This window comes from Rhinolophus hipposideros (assembly GCF_964194185.1).
Source record: "Rhinolophus hipposideros genome assembly, chromosome: 5".
Lineage (NCBI taxonomy): Eukaryota > Metazoa > Chordata > Mammalia > Chiroptera > Rhinolophidae > Rhinolophus > Rhinolophus hipposideros.
In genome coordinates, this window is record NC_138051.1 from 35716138 (window position 1) to 35725124 (window position 8987).

At 40.4% G+C, this 8987-nt stretch overlaps 1 pseudogene across 1 annotated transcript; it reads right to left on the reverse strand.

Moving 5' to 3' along the window:
• Positions 1–6903: 6903 nt before the first annotated feature.
• Positions 6904–7496, reverse strand: LOC308497807 (large ribosomal subunit protein eL15-like; annotated as a pseudogene). Its single transcript has one exon. The product of its transcript is annotated as a large ribosomal subunit protein eL15-like (transcript).
• Between the last annotated feature and the right edge of the window lie 1491 nt (positions 7497–8987).

Consider the following 8987-nt stretch of genomic DNA (forward strand, 5'->3'; position numbering starts at 1 on the left):
TTGATTCTTCTTTCTTTCAGTCATTTAGCTAGAAATTTGTCACTTTTGTGGATTTTTGTTGAACTTTTGACTTAATTGATTTTCTATTTTTCTCTTCTCCATTTACCTCTGTTTTAATCATAACTTAATGCTAAATCTGCACTTCATATATCAGCTGGCTCACCCAGCTTCCTGTCACACCTAAGTTTAATAAATGGCCTTTTACAGTGGACATCTCCCCAATGTGTCCCTAGAAACTCCCTCCAGACTGGCATCGGCCCATATTCAACCACAAGAAGCTCTTTTAGTCTAAAACTCCAGATATATTAATGTCTGCAGCTATAGGAGCAAGGTGGGCTTTGGGAAAGAGTAAAGGGGATGTGTAAAGGCAATAGTGAGGGGTGGGTGGCAAGGAACTGTTTTATACATTTTCCTATCACTTTAGTAGCTCTTCAAACAGAGGAAAATGTTCATATCCTGATTTGGTTTTGACTCCCCCATATTTCTACAATCATAATTTCCTCTTTTAAGTGCTGATAAAACTTTATCCTTTTGGGGTTAAGAGACTATGCAAAGAAAAGAATAGGAATGGAAGAATGGACTTAGGTGTTAAATGGCACTAGATTTTTGTAAGCAACAGCTCTCCCTACCTCCACCTAGAGCCCACTCCCAACACACATATAATTTGGAAATGAGGAACCAACCCCTCAAAGAAAAGCAGACCTTGCTCCTCTTCAAAGATCTTCATGCCAGTAACACAGAAAAGCCCACTAAGGAGGGAAAATCCAATTTTCTATCTTTGCCAGCCACACCCTCACCATGCTATTAGGACTGAAAGCCATAGTCAATAGAGGTTTTTCTACATTGTTCTCCTTTTTTTCATTCTTACAAAAGAGTCAGGACAAAAAACAAAAACAACAACAACCAAAAAAAAAAAAAACATGTAAGTATTTGGTAAAATTCTTTTACACCCTAAAACAAGATTTTTATCTCTCTTCCTTTTCTCTGATTCAGCCTGCATTCCTTAGGCAATAATGGTCAGAAAGTTGCCTCAATAACAGCTCATGGCATTTTTCACAGAGTCCAAATCAGCTGATCCCAAACAAGGTGTCTGATTTCCACTCAGCCTGCCACAAAGCTGCTCTATGAATTGTCCACTGTCATCTTCCAGCATGCAATTCAGTCATTTTGTAGAAGCCAAAGATCCTTGAGAGCTGAGTGCAAAAATATACATATTTTTATCACTATGCTGCTCTGTGATAACTCAGAAAAGATGTAAGAAACACGCAAGAATATACCAAAATCTCTTTTCCAAGGGCACTTTGCTGGCCTGTTATACAAACTGAAGAAAAGTCCGTATCCACTTTATCCACATGGTGGTGCTAGCCTCAAAAAAATTGCCCAAAAAAGAAACGAAAACAGTTTCACTTTCCTCTCACTGATGATAAACCATCGATGGTCAAGACATCATCCATCTAAGGGCACTACACATTAATTCTTCAAATAAGCATGTAAAAAAATGGGTTCATATTAATCTTCATCCCCACGCTATTTCCCAGTGGGAATTAAAAAACCAATTCACCATTATTCCCAACTCACTGATTCAATTTTGACCAATCTTGGGGCAGAAGAGTGACTCATGCAGAGCTGTTCGATGTGTGCAGTCCTGGCACAGAACCTTATTATGCCTGAGAGGGAGCTGGTAAACTAACTATCTAAAGCTCTTCAGTGGGTTCTTCTAAGTGCTACTGGCAGTCAAAGAAGATGGCAACAGCAGACATTTCACTGGTGTCACTGAATAAAAGAAGACGGGTTCCATGTGGGTGCCTTCCAAGCCAATCGGCAGAAAAGACTAGAAAGTCTGTTTTGAGCTTCTCAACCCAAAAATATGCTCTCCACCTATCATATGAACAACACTCACCAGCTGCCTCTTCTTTTTATGGAATCTAAATCTTTCATTTAAATGTTTGTAAAAGCTCAGAGGAATCTCATTAAATATGTTAGATAGTACTTAGACAATGTAGAAGGTGCCAAATGGAACCAATTACCAGGTGTAGAAACAAATGATTGTTTAAAACATGCTGTCAACACCAAAAGCACTCTCAACTTTTGAAAGTGAGACCTGACCGAACTTCATTACTAGTCCTCTATAAACCAGCCCTTTCCTGATGCAGATACCGGTCACAATGCCAACCATGAGCACAATGATATAGGTCCACAGTGTTTTCAAACCTGGCCCCAGACAATGGCAGGTTGTTGACACCTGTGATTTGGCAGGCAGCACAAGGTGTCACTTGCCAATATATTCACATATCATCCCCCTCTGGCCTGCCATAGACTTTTGACCCTTTTACATGTTTAAAATACTCAACTTTTAGGAAAGAGTTGCTAAGAATATTATCTCTATTATCTTCACTCATAAAATATACATTTTAACAGAGAAGGAAGAAAAGACCCAAGGAAAAATTCCCATTAGAATAAATGAATTCATTAGATTGACTAATCCTTGGAATAGCAAGGAGCTGGATCTGGAGAAGATGGCATACGGGACAACTAAGTGTCAACAAAGACCAAAGAGTTCAGCACTCTTAAGTTCTGAAGCCAAGGAATGACTTGGGGTACAAGCAAGAATGAGTCTGCAAGAATTTTCCCATTTTAGATTAGACATAGCAAAATGATAGCTCACAAGCTCAGACAAACTCACGTTTGCATTTTGTTCAGTTCACACAGTGGTTTTCGGGTTGTTGTTTTTTTTAAATTTGCATTTGTTGCAAATATTTTAAATTCTGGAGGTACCACCTGAAAATCTAGATGTTGGACTTCTCTTTAAAAAATGAAAAGTCTTGTCCCCACTGGACAGAATTCTCATGTGACAATAATTACTCAAAGCTGAGAAATGACAGCTAAGTCAACAGAGCATATAGCCATTTGTTCACCACAGTTCCCAGGACCCCTAACATGTCATACCTGGACTGCCATCAGTGGACTGCCACCACTCCCCTTTAAATCCCAATCAGCCTTGATTCCTGGAGACCACATAGAGATAGAATCCTTAAAGGGAAGATGATAATGCCAGCAATGCGGGGAGGTACCAAAAGACAGACACCTTGCTGAAAAGGACGTGGTCATATCTGACAGAACTCAAGAAAACACCCCAAGAAAAATTAATATAGCACAGCTCATACTGGACTAAGTAGAAAACACAAGGGGTTCCAGGGACTCGGAGCAGTGTAAAGAGGAGAGAAAACTGGAAAACCATATGATGTGATGAGAAAGTTTTCGGGAATCTCAGCCTTTGATTTACGAGGAGACAAACCACAAGACTTACTAACAAGTCTTGTGAACTTCAGAAATAGTCCAAGGCTCCCTGTGTGGCAAGGATGCAGCCTATGTGTTCCCTTTGCCGCAGCTCATGGATGAGGAGTGATAGAACTGAGCTGCAAAAAAGAAGGTGTGGTTTAGGCTGAACATCAGGAACAAAGCACGTTCTAGAATTGTATACATTAAACTCTGAGATAATTGCACAAAATTGTCAATTATTTGTGCTGAAGCAATTGTGCCTGAGTCTTATTTTATAAAAGTGATTGAGTGATGGCATGAAGAAGTCAATGCCACTGACAGAAAAATGTATTGTTATTCACAGTTTCCCCAGAAATGAGAGGCATGGCACACCATGCAGGGCCATCTAGAAAAAGCACCACAGTTGATCAGGAGATAGAAGCAGGAGAAGAGAGAAAACATGGTCTAGAGTTTTTATTGTGTTTTTCATGGAAGAGGCAAAGCAGGGAAGGGAAACTCGCTTAGGATTGGCTAATTTGAATAATGCTGGCAACCTCTGGGCTATAACAGGTGATCTCTAGTTGTCTGGTACCTTGCCCTGGGTGATTAGGGCAGGACAAATATTGGTTTGGTGTCTGAGAGTTAAATAACACAGGTGATTGCAGGTATGGATTTGGAATTCATTGGAAAGTCTGTAATATGATTTTTTTGTTATTACGATATTATTGACTATACTCCTTATGTTATACTTTACATTCCCATGACTATTTTCGAACTCCCAATTAGCACTCACTTCTTAATCCCTTCCGTTTTCCACCACTCCCCGCCCCCAAACCTCCTCCCAGCTGGCGAGAATTAAAACGTTCTCTGTATCTATGAGTTTGTGTTTTGTTGTTTGTTTTATTCTTTAGATTTCACATGTAAGTGAAATCATATGGCATTTGTCTTTCTCTGTCTGACTTAATCTACTCAGCACAATACCCTTTAGGTCCATCCATGTTGTTGCAGATGGCAAGATTTCATTCTTTTTGTATGGTTATATTCCACTGTGAATATGTACCACCTCCTCTTTATCCATTCATCCATTCATGGGCACCCATGTTGCCGCCACATCTTGGCCACTGTAAACAAAGCTGTAATGAATGTATGGATGCACATGTTTCTTTGAAATAGTAGTTTGGTTTCTTCAGATAAATACTCGGAAGTGGGATTACTGGGTCCTTTATTGTCTCTTGTTATAACCTTTGTGTTAAAGCCTACTTTGTCTGATGTAGCTATTGCTATGACAGCTTTTCATTTTTTCCATTTTCATGAAATATCTTTTTCCATCCCTTTTTTTCAGTCTGTGTGTCTTTTGATCTGAAGTGAGTCTCATAGGCAGCATATGTAAGGGTCTTGTTTTCTTATCCATTCAGCCCTCCTGTGTCTTTTGATTGGAGCACTTAATCCATTTATATTGAAAGTAATTGTTGACAGATATGTAGTTATTGCCATTTTTTTTTATTCATTTTTTTTTCTCTTCTTCTTAAAGAAATCCCTCTAACATTTCTTGTAATACTGGTTTGGTGTTGATTAACTTATTTAGCTTTGTCTTGTCTGGGAAACTCTTTATCTGTCCTTTAATTCTAAATGATAGCTTTTCTGGGTAGAGTAATCTTGGTTGAATATTTCCTGCCAATCCCTTCTGGTCTGGAAAGTTTCTGTTGAGAAATCAGAAGTTTTATGGGAACTCCCTTGCAGGTAATGAATTGCTTTTCTCTTGCTGCTTTTAAGATTTTAACTATTTTTTTAAGTTTTGGCATTTTAATTACGATGCATTTTGGTGTGGTCTCTTTGGGTTTGTCTTGTTTTGACTCTCCTGGCTTGTATATCTACATTCTTCACCAGGTTAGGGAAGTTTTCTGTCATTATTTCTTCAAATATGCTTTCAATTTCTTGCGCTCTCTCTTCTCTTTCTGGTACCCCAATGATGTGAATGTTGGTACATTTGATGTTGTCCCAGAGGTCCCTTAAAGTATCCTCGCTTTTGGGAGGTGGATTCTTTTTTCCTTTTTGCTGTTCTGATTGGGTGTTTCTTGCTACCTTAACTTGTAAGTCGCTGATTCAATCCTCTGCTTCATCTAATCTACTGTTGATTCCCTCTAATGTATTCTTTATTTCAGTTATTGTAGTCTTCATTTCTGACTCATTTAGGTTTTCTATCTTCATTTTTGTGTTTCATATCTCTTTGTTAAGTTCTCACCAAGTTCATTTACTCTTCCTCTTAGTTTATTGAACATGCTTATAACTGGTGTTTTGAACTCTGCATCTCGTAGATTGCTTGTCTCCATTTTGTTTCATTCTTTTTCTGGAGCTTTCTTTTCTTTCATTTGGGACATGTTTCTTTGTCTCCCCAATTTGGCTGCCTCCCTGTATTTGTTTTTATGTATTAGGTAGAGATGCTATGTCTCCCAGTAGAGTGGCCTTATGTAGTAGGTGTGCAGTGGGGCCCAAAGGTGCAGTCTCCCTGGTCACCTGAGCCAAGTGCTCCAGGTGTGTCCCTTGTGTGGGTTGTATGTATCCTCCTGTTGTAGGGCCTTGGTTACTGTATGCACATCAGTGGAAGGGGTTGACCCTCAAGCTGATTGGTTGTGAGGACTGGCTGTGACTACAGTGGAGGATCTGTTCATAGGCTGACCTTATAGAGCAGGAATCACTTTAGCAGAGCTCTAGGGCCTGCCCAGTCTGTCCTTCGGGTTTGTCACATGCAGAGGCAGCTGTGTGATGCTCTGGCTTAGTCTGAAGCCAGTCACGCTCCTGAGAGGGACCCTTCTTCAGGCCAACTCCTGCTGTAGCTTGTTCCTTGCCCAGGGACATCTGGCATGAGCCACAAAACATTCCGCATATGACAGCCACTGTGCTGGGTTTGGAAGTGCCTGGGAGAGGCCAAGGCATAAACTGAGGCTGGCTGCCACTAGTGCTGGGCAAGAGTTATGAGACTTGCTAAGGCCAGATGCTGCTTGTTTGGGGTTCGTGAACCTTTGAGAGATTTTAGGAAAGTTCGCAGCATGAGCCAAGACAGACCATTTATATGGGAAAGCCACTGGAAGCGGTTTGGGTGTACTTGAAAGTTGGGTAGGGTAGGGTCTCAGGGAATCACCAGGGCAGGACAAACAGTGTTATCCAGGTTAATGGATACTCAGATATGGCAGCACCTGTGTCTGCACACTGGGTCGTGGGGGGGAGCTCAACAAAGAAATAATAGGTTCTGCCAACATTTTTGTCTGGGAGAAAGCTGTCCCTCCAGACCTCGCCCTGAAGCCAGTCAATTCAGTTCCTCCCTCTAAGTCCCTGGAAACTTTTGAGCTGCTGACCTAGTGCTATAACTCAGAGCAGTGAGCCCATCAGTGAGTAAGTCCATGCACAAGCCCTTTAAGAGGAATATCTGAGCTCTCTGTCTCACTCAGCCACAATCTCCTCTGGTTTTCACAGCCAGAAGTTGTGGGGACTTCTCTTCCCAGCACTGGAACCCTGGGCTGGGGATCCTGGTGTGGGGCTGGGACCCCTTGTCCAGAGGGACCTCTGCAGCTGAGATATCACTCCCAATTTTTTTTTTTACAGTCGTAAATTGTTTATTAGGTAAGAATTTTACAAACATTACTCATATTAGCGGTAGTGGTGGAGCTGGAGAGTATTGCACCTTCCCCAAGCTGCATGGCAAGAACCACCAACAGTATGGTAGAACCTGTGGCCCTTTCCAAAGCCACAGCTATTGCGGCCTGCAGCTGTCAGCCCTCATATCCCCCTGTGCTTGTGGACTGGTTTGGTGATCCACTGGATATCAGGATTCTGTCCGATAGCTTTATGGAATGGATCAATGAGGATAACCTCAAAGAATGTGTACGTGGAATCTTCACCAACCCAGTAAGAACTCAGGACTCTCGGAGCCCCACAGTCGCATCCAGCTCACTCCTTGGCAACAGACTGAAGGCTTCGAGCAAACTTTAGCTGGTTAACACCGTGATGGACAGGCTTGCCATAGGTCACACCCTTAGGAACTGGGCATTTGTAGCCACCATGGCACCCATGAATCTGATATATGACATAACCATGCTTGCCTGTATCCTAGCCTGTGTGCTTTATTGGGCCAGGTGGGGCTAGGGGCCCTGTAAAGCGCAGAGAGCTGGCAGTACTGCCAGCAGCACACCTTGCTGCTACTTTCTCCTCCATAGCTCCTGAATGTACTTGTAAGTGCCCATCTTGGCTTACCTGATGGCTGTGGCCAGACCTCCCTCCCAATTTTTAAACGTCACATGTGGGTGTAGGATCTGTCCGTTCCATGTCTCTGTCCGTCCTACCAGTCTACCAGTCTTATAAAGGTAGCTTCTCTGAATGTTCTTAGTTATAGTACTTCTGTTCAGCTAGACTTCAGGCGATTCTCAATTATGGTTGCTCTATAGTTTAGTTGTAATTTTGATGTTGTCATGAGAGGAGGCAAGCACAGTGTTTACCTACTCTGCCATCTTGAACAGATAATGTATAATATGGTTTTTGTGCACCTATGAAAGCTGTATCACAGATGAGATGTAAACAACTCTGGTCATTAATTTGACCCCGCGATTGATTAACAGATGCCAAATAGACAAACACAGAATCTAAGAAAACAGATTACTATGAGAGTTTACGAAGCCTTCAGTCTAGTCCCTCCATTTTATAAATGAGAAAATGATGTATATTTAAAGAGGTAATGTCTTTTGTCCAAAATCTGATGAAGCTTGTTAGCGGTGCTGCATGGAATAGAATTCCCATGTACTACCCCCAAATTTGTGACTTCTCTGCTACACTGTTGATTTATGCCAATATTTATATTTACTTATGCAATTCCCTTCACAATGGTTTGAGAATCTAAAGCAGGGATTGTCAAACATTTTCTGTAAAGAATCAGACAGCAAATATTTTAGTCTCTATCACAACTACTCAACTCTGCCACTACAGCACGAAAGCTGCTATAGACAATACATAAGCAAATGGATGTGTCTACGTTCCAATAAAACTTTATTTATGGACACTGAAATTGGAATTTCTTGCTGATTTTCACATCTTGAAATATTTAATAAAACATTTTTTAACGATTTAAAAATGTAAAACTATTCTTAACTTGCAAACCAAACAAAAATAGACAGTAGGCTAAGTGTTTCCTATAAGCCATAGTTACTAATCATTAGGTTAAACAATATCTGCACACTCCCTGTGAAATATCAGATGTTTAAACCAGATAACAGTTCACCACTCTAGGTTTTAGTTTCTTTCTCTTTTTTTGTGCATTTTATTTTTTTGTATTAGTTTCAGGTGCATGAAACAACATAATGATTAGACATTTACACCCCTCACAAAGTGATAATCCCCCCACAAGTCTACTGGCATCATACACAGCAATTACAATACCATTGACTGTATTCCCTATGCTGTACTTTACATCCCACGACCATATATACAGAGGGTGCCAAAAAAATGTATATACATTTTAAGAGAGGAAAATAATGGTATTAAAATTACACTGATGGTAACCACTTTGAGGACCTCTTGTAATTGCAGAAGTCAAATGTGACTTGTATTCATCTTTTGTTATTGGTATATATTGAGTATTATAATTTTAATACAGCTTTCCTTTCTTAAAATGTATATATATACATATATATGTATATATATTTCATTATAGTTGACATTCAATATTATTTTATATTAGTTTA